Source organism: Lutra lutra, chromosome 4, assembly GCF_902655055.1.
Source record: "Lutra lutra chromosome 4, mLutLut1.2, whole genome shotgun sequence".
In the NCBI taxonomy this organism is placed as follows: Eukaryota; Metazoa; Chordata; class Mammalia; order Carnivora; family Mustelidae; genus Lutra; species Lutra lutra.
In genome coordinates, this window is record NC_062281.1 from 86,496,062 (window position 1) to 86,509,504 (window position 13,443).

At 40.7% G+C, this 13,443-nt stretch overlaps 1 pseudogene; it reads left to right on the top strand.

Annotated features, from left to right (window-relative positions):
- Positions 1–7,608: 7,608 nt before the first annotated feature.
- The window catches only part of LOC125097305 (myomegalin-like), a 36,342-nt pseudogene continuing 30,507 nt past the window's right edge, over positions 7,609–13,443 (top strand).

Sequence of the window (13,443 nt, forward strand, 5' to 3'; positions counted from 1 at the left end):
TTCTCCTCGAGGATTTTGATGGATTCCTTTCTCACATTGAGGTCCTTCATCCACTTTGAGTCTATTTTCATGTGTGGTGTAAGGAAATGGTCCAATTTCATTTTTCTGCATGTGGCTGTCCAATTTTCCCAACACCATTTATTGAAGAGGCTGTCTTTGTTCCATTGGACATTCTTTCCTGCTTTGTCAAAGATGAGTTGACCATAGAGTTGGGGTCTATTTCTGGGCTCTCTATTCTGTTCCATTGATCTATGTGTCTGTTTTTGTGCCAATACCATGCTGTCTTGATGATGACAGCTTTGTAATAGAGCTTGAAGTCCGGAATTGTGATGCCACCAACTTTGGCTTTCTTTTTCAATATTTCTTTGGCTATTCGAGGTCTTTTCTGGTTCCATATAAATTTTAGGATTCTTTGTTCCATTTCTTTGAAAAAAATGGATGGTACTTTGATAGGAATTGCATTAAATGTGTAGATTGCTTTAGGTAGCATAGACATTTTCACAATATTTGTTCTTCCAATCCAGGAGCATGGAACATTTTTCCATTTCTTTGTGTCTTCCTCAATTTCTTTCATGAGTACTTTATGGTTTTCTGTGTATAGATTCTTAGTCTCTTTGGTTAGGTTTATTCCTAGGTATCTTATAGTTTTGGGTGCAATTGTAAATGGGATGGACTCCTTAATATGTCTTTCTTCTGTCTTGTTGTTGGTGTAGAGAAATGCAACTGATTTCTGTGCATTGATTTTATATCCTGACACTTGACTGAATTCCTGTACAAGTTCTAGCAGTTTTGGAGTGGAGTCTTTTGGGTTTTTCACATATAGTATCATATCATCTGCGAAGAGTGATAGTTTGACTTCTTCTTTGCTGATATGGAAGCCTTTAATTTCCTTTTGTTGTCTGATTGCTGAGGCTAGGACTTCTAGTACTATGTTGAATAGCAGTGGTGATAACGGACATCCCTGACGTGTTCCTGACCTTTGCGGAAAAGCTTTCAGTTTTTCTCCATTGAGAATGATATTTGCAGTGGGTTTTTCATAGATGGCTTTGATAATATTGAGGTATGTGCCCTCTATCCCTACACTGTGAAGAGTTTTGATCAGGAAGGGATGCTGTACTTTGTCAAATGCTTTTTCAGCATCTATGGAGAGTATCATATGGTTCTTGTTCTTTCTTTTATTAATGTGTTGTATCACATTGATTGATTTGCGGATGTTGAACCAACCTTGCAGCCCTGGAATAAATCCCACTTGGTCGTGGTGAATAATCCTTTTAATGTACTGTTGAATCCTATTAGCTAGTATTTTGGCGAGAATTTTTGCATCTGTGTTCATCAAGGATATTGGTCTGTAGTTCTCTTTTTTGATGGGATCCTTGTCTGGTTTTGGGATCAAGGTGATGCTGGCCTCATCAAATGAGTTTGGAAGTTTTCCTTCCATTTCTATGTTTTGGAACAGTTTCAGGAGAATAGGAATTAGTTCTTCTTTAAATGTGTGGTCGAATTCCCTCGGGAAGCCGTCTGGCCCTGGGCTTTTGTTTGTTTGGAGATTTTTGATGACTGTTTCAATCTCCTTACTGGTTATGGGTCTGTTCAGGTTTTCTATTTCTTCCTGGTTCAGTTGTGGTAGTTTATATGTCTCTAGGAATGCAACCATTTCTTCCAGATTGTCCAGTTTGTTGGTGTAGAGTTGCTCATAGTATGTTCTTATAATTGTCTGTATTTTTTGGTGTTAGTTGTGATCTCTCCTCTTTCATTCATGATTTTATTTATTTGGGTCCTTTCTCTTTTCTTTTTGATAAGTCTGGCCAGGGGTTTATCAATCTTATTAATTCTTTCAAAGAGCCAGCTCCTAGTTTCGTTGATTTGTTCTATTTTTGTTTGTTTGTTTGTTTCTCTTTCATTGATTTCTGCTCTGATCTTTATGATTTCTCTTCTCCTGCTGGGTTTAGGGTTTCTTTCTTGTTCTTTCTCCAGCTCCTTTAGGTGTAGGGTTAGGTTGTGTACCTGAGACCTTTCTTGTTTCTTGAGAAAGGCTTGTACCGCTATATATTTTCCTCTCAGGACTGCCTTTGTTGTGTCCCACAGATTCTGAACCGTTGTGTTTTCATTATCATTTGTTTCCATAATTTTTTTCAATTTTTCTTGAATTTCCTGGTTGACCCATTCATTCATTAGAAGGATGCTGTTTAGTCTCCATGTATTTGGGTTCTTTCCAAATTTCCTCTTGTGATTGAGTTCTAGCTTCAGAGCATTGTGGTCTGAAAATATGCAGGGAATGATCCCAGTCTTGTGATACCAGTTGAGACTTGATTTAGGACCACGAATGTGATCTATTCTGGAGAATGTTCCATGTGCACTAGAGAAGAATGTGTATTCTGTTGCTTTGGGATGAAATGTTCTGAATATATCTGTGATGTCCATCTGGCCCAGGGTGTCATTTAAGGCCTTGATTTCCTTGTTGATCTTTTGCTTGGATGATCTGTCCATTTCAGTGAGGGGAGTGTTAAATTCCCCTACTATTATTGTATTCTTGTCGATGTGTTTCTTTGATTTTGTTATTAATTGGTTTATATAGTTGGCTGCTCCCACGTTAGGGGCATAGATATTTAAAATTGTTAGATCTTCTTGTTGGACAGTTCCTTTGAGTATGATATAGTGTCCTTCCTCATCTCTTATTATAGTCTTTGGCTTAAAATCTAATTGATCTGATAGAAGGATTGCCACTCCTGCTTTCTTCTGATGTCCATTAGCATGATAAATTCTTTTCCACCCCCTCACTTTAAACCTGGAGGTGTCTTTGGGTTTAAGATGAGTTTCTTGTAGGAAACATATAGATGGTTTTTGTTTTTTTATCCATTCTGATACCGTGTGTCTTTTGATTGGGGCATTTAGCCCATTAACATTCAGGGTAAGTATTGAGAGATATGAATTTAGTGCCATTGTATTGCCTGTAAGGTGACTGTTATTGTATATTGTCTCTGTTCCTTTCTGATCTACTACTTTTAGGGTCTCTCTTTGCTTAGAGGACCGCTTTCAATATTTCCTGTAGAGCTGGTTTGGTGTTTGCAAATTCTTTCAGTTTTTGTTTGTCCTGGAAGCTTTTAATCTCTCCTTCTATTTTCAATGATAGCCTAGCTGGATATAGTATTCTTGGCTGCATGTTTTTCTCATTTAGTACTCTGAATATATCATGCCAGCTCTTTCTGGCCTGCCAGGTCTCTGTGGATAAGTCTGCTGCCAATCTAATATTTTTACCATTGTATGTTACAGACTTCTTTTCCCGGCTGCTTTCAGGATTTTCTCTTTGTCACTAAGACTTGTAAATTTTACTATTAGGTGACGGGGTGTGGACCTTTTCTTATTGATCTTGAGGGGGGTTCTCTGAACTTCCTGGATTTTGATGCTTGTTCCCTTTGCCATATTGGGGAAATTCTCTCCAATAATTCTCTCCAATAAACCTTCTGCTCCCCTCTCTGTTTCCTCTTCTTCTGGAATCCCAATCATTCTAATGTTGTTTCGTCTTATGGTGTCACTTATCTCTCGAATTCTCCCCTCATGGTTCAGTAGCTGTTTGTCCCTCTTTTGCTCAGCTTCTTTATTCTCTGTCATTTGGTCTTCTATATCTCTAATTCTTTCTTCTGCCTCATTTATCCTAGCAGTGAGAGCCTCCATTTTTTATTGCACCTCATTAATAGCTTTTTTGACTTCCACTTGGTTAGTGGATTTTAGTTCTTTTATTTCTCCAGAAAGGGCTTTTATATCTCCCGAAAGGGTTTCTCTAATATCTTCCATGCCTTTTTCGAGTCCGGCTAGAACCTTAGAATCGTCATTCTGAACTCTGGATCTGACATATTACCAATGTCTGTATTGATTAGGTCCCTAGCTTTTGGTACTGCCTCTTGTTCTTTTTTTTTTGTGGTGAATTTTTCTGCCTTGTCATTTTGTCCAGATAAGAGTATATGAAGGAGCGAGTAAAATACTAGAAGGATGGCAACAACCCCAGGAAAATATGCTTTAACCAAATCAGAAGAGATCCCAAATCATGAAGGGGGAGAAAGGGGATTATAAAGAGGTTCAAAAAGACAAAAAAAAAAAAAAAGAAACAATTAAAAGAAGAAAATGAATAAAGAAAAAATATAAAAAGGAAAAAATATATTAGATAAACTAGTTAAAAAAACGTTAAAAAAGAAAAGGGTAAAAGTTTACAAAAATTTAGCAGAAGAAGAGGAAAAAAATTGAAAAAAAAATTAACTGCAAGGCTAAAGAATCATGTCGAGAAAGCCATGAGCTCCGGCTTTGCTTTCTCCTCCTCTGGAATTCTGCTGCTCTCCTTGGTATTAAAACTGCACTCCTTCATAGGTGTACTTGGTCCTGGCTGGATTTCTTGTTGCTCTTCTGGGGGAGGGGCCTGTTGTAGTGATTCTCAAGCGTCTTTGCCCCAGGCGGAGTTGCACTGCCCTTACCCAGGGCCGGGCTGAGTAATCCGCTCGGGTTCGCTTTCGGGAACTTTTGTTCCCTGAGCGCTTTCCGTAGAGTTCCGGAGGACGGGAATGAAGATGTCGGCCTCCCAGTCTCAGGCCTGGAGGAGCCGAGAGCCTGGGGCCTCACTCCTCAGTGCGCCCTCAGAGAACAGCGCCCAATTACTCCCGTCTCCCTGGCCTCTGGCCGCGCTCCGAGCTGACCAAGCCTGTGACCGGTTCAAGGTAACTACGAGCTTAGAGCTTACTCCTCGGCTCTCTCTCTGTAGCCAGCTTCCCCGGTCTAATACCTGTAAGCTCTGCAACCCTCAGACACCCCTGATCCTTCTGTGACCCTGCGGGACCTGAGGCCACACTGACCCCGCGCGGGCTTCACCCCAGTTAAGCCTCTGGAGCGATGTCCCTCAGCGGAACAGACTTTTAAAAGTCCTGATTTTGTGCTCTGTTGCTCCGCCGCTTGCTGGGAGCCGCCCCCCCCCCCCCCCCGCGGTCTATCTTCCCGTCACTTTGGATTCACTTCTCTGCCAGTCCTACCTTTCAGAAAGTGGTTGATTTTCTGTTTCTAGAATTGCTGTTCTTCTCTTCAATCTCCTGTTGGATTTGTAGGTGTTTGCAATCTTTAGATAAGCTCTCTAGCTGATCTCCCGCTACCTGAAGTAGTCTCAGACTGCTACTTCTCCGCCATCTTGACTCCTCTCCAGGAGTCAACTTTTAATGGTGGGTGGTGCTCTCCCCTAAATGTTCTTGGAAAGGCCTGCTGCTTGTGTTCTTTGAGGAAAAAAAAAAGAGGTCATGAGCAGGAAGAATTCCTTGACATTACAGAATTATAAGTCCCCTGGAAAACTGCTTTCTGAATAAAGTACAAGCTAGAAAGCTGCTTGAGAGGTGTTGCCATTTATATACCAAGCTACACCATAAAGGGGCTCAGCAGACAGCAGGGGCTTGGCTGCAGACACCAGTTTTCTTTCCTAGCTACTTCTGTCCCAAGAGTAGAATCTGTCTAGTGGAAGACTTCTACTTCTCAGCAGAAGCTTATGGAGGACTATATGAAACCTTAAAGTTCTTTTTTGGTCCTGAAGAGAATGGATGCTGAGTTTGACAGGAGACCTTTTCTGTTCGATTCTGTCATACAACACCATCACACTTAAGTCAGGGACAATTAGTTGGTCCATGACATGAACATGCGAGAGTTCTCTCTCTCTCTCTCTTTTTTTTAAATTTCTTTTCAGTGTAACAGTATTCATTGGTTTTGCACCACACCCAGTGCTCCATGCAATCCGTGCCCTCTAATACCCACCACTGATTCCCCCAACCTCCCACCCCCCACCCTTTCAAAACCCTCAGATTGTTTTTCAGAGTCCATAGGCTCTCATGGTTCACCTCTCCTTCCAATTTCCCTCAAAAATAATGAGCACAGGGCAGGTTCCTAAGAGTGAAGGTGAGATGGCCCAGAGCATCTGGTATGAGAGCTTAGTTCTCAGGGGAAGACCAGCCAGGGGCTTGGCACCGCATGCTTACTCATGCTGTACAATTTTTGTTCTTTGAATCCCCTTTCAAAATTAATCAAATAGGATTTCTGCTATGTCCTGAGTAACTATGTGGGAAATACCATTCTTTCCTGTTGGTTGAATAAAAATAGCTTAAAGGGGAAACAATAATGACTGTAGAGTAGAATTTAGAGAAAATGGTCTTGTCAAAACCTAATTTGGGCACATTACTGAAGAATTAACAGTCTATGATTTTTCCTCTAAGGCTTATTCACACATGATGGAGTTTTAAGATAGTTATAATGTAATAATGATGAAACCTATTTGTAAAACACGCGTCCAAAAGAATTCATCCTACTTTACTGACAACTCTATTTTTTCAACTGTTCTGTGAAGCAGAGAGACCAAAAAGTGTTACTTCAAGCCTCCCGTTGGGGGAAACGGAAATTCATAAGTAAGGAAGTGCAGATAAGTGCAATCAAGATCATCCAGTTATAACATTAAGTATAAAATTTATCTCTGCAGATTACACTTAGGTTCTGTGGCCACCTTTTTTCAGCCCACAGACCATGTCAGTTTACTAATGATAATAATGCTGAAAGGTAATATTTAATGCATACACACTGTATGTCAAACACTACTCTAAGCACTTCAAACACAACAAATCCTTTGAAGTTCACTAGTGAACAACTCTATGGAGTGGATATCAGTGTTTCCCCTACATAGTAAGTAATGAAACTGAGTTACAGAAAGGTTGTGGCTTGCCTAAAGTCACAGAACTAATGACAGAAGCAGAAACCAAACCCAGACAGTTGGGCTCCAGGGTCCATATTCTTAATAATTAATGCCATCCTCAATTTTAAAATCTCCACAAAACTATCCATTTCTGTTTCAATGATTAAAAGAATACATGTGCATGACACTTACATTTTCACAGAAGGTTTTACAGTATTTTATTTCTGTGCACTTTATCAAGTAAGGTCGTGAAGGATAATTTTCTAAATCTAAAAGGGAGTTTGGATCTGAATGTAGAAATTTTCAAGAACCACAATTTGGGAACCACCATCAAAGCCTTAAAAAAAAAAAGTTAAATTTGAAGTGACAGACTCTTACTTTTCAGAGTATCTAAAATAATAAGCAGTAGGTGCACCAATATAAAGTATAGTAGATTTAAATCAGAAATTTAGAACATCACCAGTTAGTTTGGAAGATAGCATTTTGTTGCCTTGTAAAAGCTTAGAAAAGGGTATTCCCTCAAAAAAGAGAAATTACTGTCATTGATTTTAAAAAATGGTAACAAAGGTGTCTAGTGCAAACCTACAGGGCTTTATGTGGAATAACTTACTCATTTCAATTTTTTCTATAAAACTTTTTCAACTTTATTTTAGCTCCCTCCCCCCCACAGCTGTAAGCATTCTAATTCAAATTGGTAAAAAGCTGAGCAACTGTTGAAGTTTCCCTAAAGGAACTACACCAGACTAAACTAGCTAAAAACAAATGAGGAAAGCAAAACTCCTATGTAGTAGAACGTTGGGATGAAATGGGCATGCTTACTTTGTCTCCATTTAACTCCAGATGAAGTTAAAACCATGGTTTGGGGCTCTGAGTCAACTGCAGAGAGAACATTTTCTAAAAATGTATGCATGGCATCAGAAAGGCCAAAAGGTAAGTAGAGGGCAGAACATGTGAGATGAAAGCCTTCAAGACCAGTGACAGTCACTTTTTCTAATCGTCCCTTAACCTTACTCCTGGAACCTAGCTCAGGAATCCCCCTGGGAGGTAGGGCAGCATGGCCACACAAGCCCTCAAGATTAATAATGGAGATGAGTTCAACTCATCCAGCTGAGCTTTCTTCAACCACAGGAACATTCTCTAGCCTGAAGCTCAGAGGAGAAACAATGTGAGAACCATGTTTTCTTAATCTGTCATTGAGTGGGACATTCATTTCCTTTACAAGGAAAAAATAAAAGATTCTGATCTGTACTGTTGTACAGGGAATGATTTTCCAAAATAAGCATAGTAAGAAATGGATGTCCACAAGTGAATTAGCATCCTGGATTTCAGTGAGTTGCCAAAGCTTAGGGAGTCTGTTCATCCATCTCTCTGAAGCTACTATTGTGAATGAGATGGTTCTGGGGCTAGTTTGAAAGAGTAAGTATTGGAAATCCCTCTTGTACAATGTCTGCCAAGGAATCCCTAATGATCTGAGTGGTGGAGTTACCTTTTGTAGGTAGGACATTATTGAACAGGGCACAGGAACTTGGTCCAATGTTAATACAACAATCATGGGATGAGTCATAAGATTAGGTTGTTAGGGCAACATACTTAATACCTTTTAGTATTTTAATAAGATTGGCCTGGGTCATTGCAAATACTGTGGCATGAACTTGCATATGACAAGAGATGGAATGAAGGTGTGAGATGGACGTGTTCACCTTATCTGCAGAGAGGATAGTGGATGCTCACTATTTATCCATGGATGTCTGAGCTCAGAAGCAGGTTCTTTGGTCTTGGAGGAGGAAACAAAGATAAAGATCTGATTTGTCACCAGAAGGAGCAGTGAGTTGCCTCTGTCTGAAAGCCCAGAGACCTGACTTCTTGGCACAGCTTGTCAGGACTATCTGTGTAACCATGGACAAACCATTTAATCTCTTTCAGGCACAGGTTACTCAGTGGCCAGAAGAGGAGTGTTAATAGGTTGGTTGCTGAGGCCAGAATCCGAATGAGATCTCAGGTTTCTCTAACTTAGGCAGTTTCTTTAAGACCTGTTCTGTAGACACGGGGATTGTCATGATAGATTTTCTTTGGTGTTAAAATGAATTAACCATCATAAATTCCCCCAACTTCAGAAGAAATCAGTAATGTGGGCCATAGGTCTTAATCTAAAATTGGGTGGACAGTCTTTTATTATAACGATATGGAGAGGAAGAAATGCCCCAGCTCTGTTCTGTCCAATATGGTGGCCATGAGCCCTGTGTGCCTAGCTGAATTTAAATTAGAATTAAATTAAAAAAGAAATAGTTCCTCAATCACCTTAGTCCATTTTGAGTGCTCAGTAACCACGTGTGTCTACTGTATTGGGCAGCATATGCATAGAATTACAAAAAGTTCTATTAGTCAACAGTGTCTCAGATCTTTGCCCAGACTGCAAACTGCAGCTATTGTTCCTTCCTTAGTGCAAGATGCAGACGTTTGTGTCCTCAGATGACTGTGTCCATCTTTAAGAAACAAAAGAATGTATAAAAACTCACTTGGAAGTATAGGAACTATAAGAAACCCTTCAGGCAAAAGATGCTGGGGGCATTGAGCAAGAGTTTGAGAGAGAAGGGGAGGATAAAAGAAGGAATTAGGAAACACCAAAACCATTCTGTGCCTTGAGTTTTGACTAGTCCTGAGCTTCTGTAGAATACACAGCCTCTAGAGGGGTGTTCCTCAAAGATATGGCCACCCCATGACCTCAGAGATGGAAAAGGATGAGAAAAGCAGGTCTCCCTTAATCAGGGACCCTCTCAGTACTCAATGGTGGAGAAAAGGTTAGTCATGTTGGGCCCATGTTTCAAAAGACAAAATTGTTATGTAGCCAGGCTGGCAGGACAGGAAATAGTTCAGGCTTTCTGGAAATAGGTGAGGGGGTAACCACTCTATCCAACAGCCAGCTCCTTAGGTACAGGTCTGTGCAGTCAAAGCCAGTGAATGTTTTAAGGCTTAAGCTTAAATATTAGAAAGCATCAGTGATATAAGCCTTTTCTGCCCTGCTGGCTAGGGGGCCATGCATATGGGGAAAGGAAGAAATCAGAGGCAGATGGCAAAAAGTGTAATTTTAGCTGCTGTCTGAAAGCCATCTGTTATGGGAATCACCTTTCCCTTCTGGACTCACTTCCAGATGCAGCTTCAGGGGACAATACTGAAGACGCTAGCACCGAGTTCACAGACAGCATTGAGGAGGAAGCTGAACACAGTAGCCAGCAAGTAAGTCCAAGTCAGGTTCTGGGTTCCCAGGGTGGCAGGCTCATAGCCCTTTGGGGTCTGGTAGTCTTCTGCAGCCCTTGTAAGCCTAGAGTAAGAAGGTATCTTTTTATAAAAACCACTTCCCAGTCTTCTTTCTGCCCTCTCTGAGCTTCCCAGCCACGTTGCCAGCCAACCCCTATCCTCACTCCACTTTTGTTTCTGATCCACCTTTTCTCCCCCTCTCCTTCTATCTCTTGATCCTCCTTCCCACCTTTGCTCCTATGTACCACCTATAGCTCTAGCTTCAGAAGAATGTTTACTTACAACAAGACCATGGACATTTCCCCTCTTGGATTTTTGTATCCAAAACACACCACAGAAGACAGGAATTCATCGGAGAGCTGCTGGGGGAGGTGGGAGGCCTAAGATCCACTTCAGGAAAGTGCTGAGAACCTCCAAGGGGATTGGAAATGCTTCCAAAGCAGGGACCTGTCTTGGTGAAATCTAGTTACACAAAAGAGAAGTCTGTTGGACAACCTGACAGACCACCCAGGTTGGGACACATCAGTGACCAGCAGGTGACACTTCAAGAGCAAGTTCCTATCAAACCTCAGAACTTGGTACCCAGGGCTGAAATACTGTTCATACCAGCTGTCACTGAAGGTACAACCAGCAGTTCACAAGCTCAAGAGTTGAATGCCTTGGACCTCAGAGATTAAGTCACTGACAGTGATCCCAGTGCACTCACTGGCATTCCTCTGTGTCTCCACCTTGCCCAGTGACACTTAGCAATCACACCTCCTACATGGACTGTGCCTGTGAGTCTCTGAGTTATTAAGGAGAAAACAGATCATTTGGTATCTGTCCTTCTGTAGAAGTAGCTGGGCTTTCCCAGTTTTAGCTTCCTTGGAGCTATTAGAGAAACTGCTGGAAAATGAGGTGCTCTGGGTCTGCCTCTATACCTCCTGTATAAGAAAAAGAGGAGACCAACAAAAAGAATGTACATGAGCATTCCTCAAATCTCACTGGACATGGCATAGTCTTTGGCTCTTGAGGACATGAGTAGTTGGCTGTCTGGGATACCTCACATCCTTAACACCATTTCTTCCCCTTCTCCCAAGATCCCGTTTTTGTTGTTCTAGCCGTACCTGACCCATACTTCTCCCTTAAATTCTTGCATGAATTCCACTTCTCCTTTTGCTTGAACAGCTTCTTCTAACTTCTCCTAACCAATGCTTGTGACTTTAATTATGTATAGTATTGCCTCTCCAGATAGATCCCTCTGCCTCCCACTCCTTAAAGTCACTGGGGGGCTCTGGGGAGAAGAGAGGGATCTGCAAGATAAGCAAATGTCCATTCTAAGATTTAGATTGGGGTATCAGCCGGTCATGTGGTTATTGCTGTTGTGGACAGGATTAGCTCCAGAAAAAGTGAACAAGAGACACAGATGTGAAGACAGCCAGATTCTGATTGACACGATCTTAACTATGAGTAGTCATGTGAGCCCTTCGCTCTAGTTCTCAGTTGTAGGCAAACTGGTTTGTAAAGTTATTCCTTCCTTAACCTTCTTTCCTATAGCCTAGCATGGGGCAAATAACCAGATAACATTTTGAAAAGGTCAGTTCAACCCTGGACTAAACCTTTTGCATTAGGGCAAGTGTATTTCCCTTGCAATGGCTGCCCTATTACTTGGCAGAGATACTTAATAAATTATTTGTTAGCCTTTGGATAGGGCTCATGATAGACAAGTTTATATACCTGCTGGATGGAGAATATCTTTGGTAAGTGTAATTTTCTTTCCATCACCTTTCCTTGAAAATCAATGTCTAGTTTTGGGTAGGAGGAACCTTGTGTATGAAATCATTGTAAATTCACTTCAGCTTTCCTGGAGTTTGAGGGCATGACTGTCTGGCTGCCAAATAAATAAAGCTTGTTTTGCCATAACTGTTGTGTCCAGATTCTCAAAACTGTGTTTGCTGGTTTCTGGTGAAATAGTCTCTTACAGTTAGGCTCTGAGTTCCTCTTTGCCACATCCTTGGAAGGTAAACTTTATTCAACACCAAGCTACCTTCCTACCTCAGGTATACACAGATTTCCCCTAACAAACACATCCCGCATTGTGTTCCTTCCAAGGCAAGAGCTATCTTTTGGCCAAAACAAGTTGCTTCATCATTATTTTTAGACTCGTTCACATCTGGAAGTCTCAGGTCTGGCTATGTTGGTAATTTTCCCCAGGTATCTCCCACAAAATCCCATTCTCAAGCAAATGGAAGTTCTCTAATAAATAACTAGGAAATGCCTGTGAAATGAATCAAGCATTGACTTTCTTCATTTGAATGTGTGCAACAGAAAAAAGTTATCAAGTATCAAATGCAATGAAGGAGAAAAAAGTCAGTAGACATCATGTGAAGAACTTGAAAAAAATCATTAATGCCTTTCACATGTGTGACAACTGATTTACATTGTGAAACATATGTCATAGGGTAAAAACAAAACAATGCAATTCAAACAGGAGATCAGACTTCCATATGAATTTCTGTAGGGTAAAAGGAAACCCAGCACACACAAAAGAGGTTTAATTATACCATGGAAGTAATAGAACAAATGAATTAGGAACTGGCCAGTGGGGAGGATCCTGTATGAGATATAATTAACAATAGACCTAAAGGATTCATACTAACACCTCACATACTGAACGCCCTGGGGTTTTATTTGGGAAAACATATAGAAATGTCAACTTTCCATAGATGAGCAAGAAAAACTGATTAAAAAGCTAGATTCTGAGTCATTTTTCATGCATTTACATTTCAATTTTAAAGATAAGTTAGCCTAAAGTAAGCTTCCTCTGACACAGAACCCAAATTAGCTGGGAAACAAATCATAGCTCTATTTTCTAATTTTAAAGTGGGAAATTAGACTAGGTGTACCTTCAGGTCCTTTCAGGTATTGACATTCCTTGGTTCTTTATTTTTTATTTTTAAAGAAAGTAGGTGTATTTAAATCAGTGAAAGATAACATGCATTTGGAAGGCAGTTTAAAATACATAGGTATAGATGGGGCACCTGGGTGGCTCAGCTCAGTTAGTTGGACATCCAGGTCTTGATCTCAGCTGAGGTCTTATTCTCCAGGTCATGAGTTCAGGCCCCATATTGTGCTCCTCCCTGGGTATGGAGCCCACTTAAAAAAAAAAGATATCATTAAAATGAGATTTTTAAAAAAGATTTATTTATTTGAGAGAGAGAACATGAGCAGGGGGTAGGGGTAGAGGGACAATCAGACTCCCTGCTGAGCAGGAAGCCCAACGAGGAGCTCGATCCCAGGACTCTAGGATCATGAACTGAGCCAAAGGCAGACACTTGATTGACTGAAACACCCAGAAGCCCCAAAGTGAGTTGTTATTTTTAAAGAGAAACAACACTTAGGTTTTGGTGAAGAATAAAGTGCCCATATTCAAAGCTGATGGTAATGTTTATTTATTTATTTTTTAAAGGTTTTATTTATTTATTTGAGAGAGAGAGCACAAGCAGGGA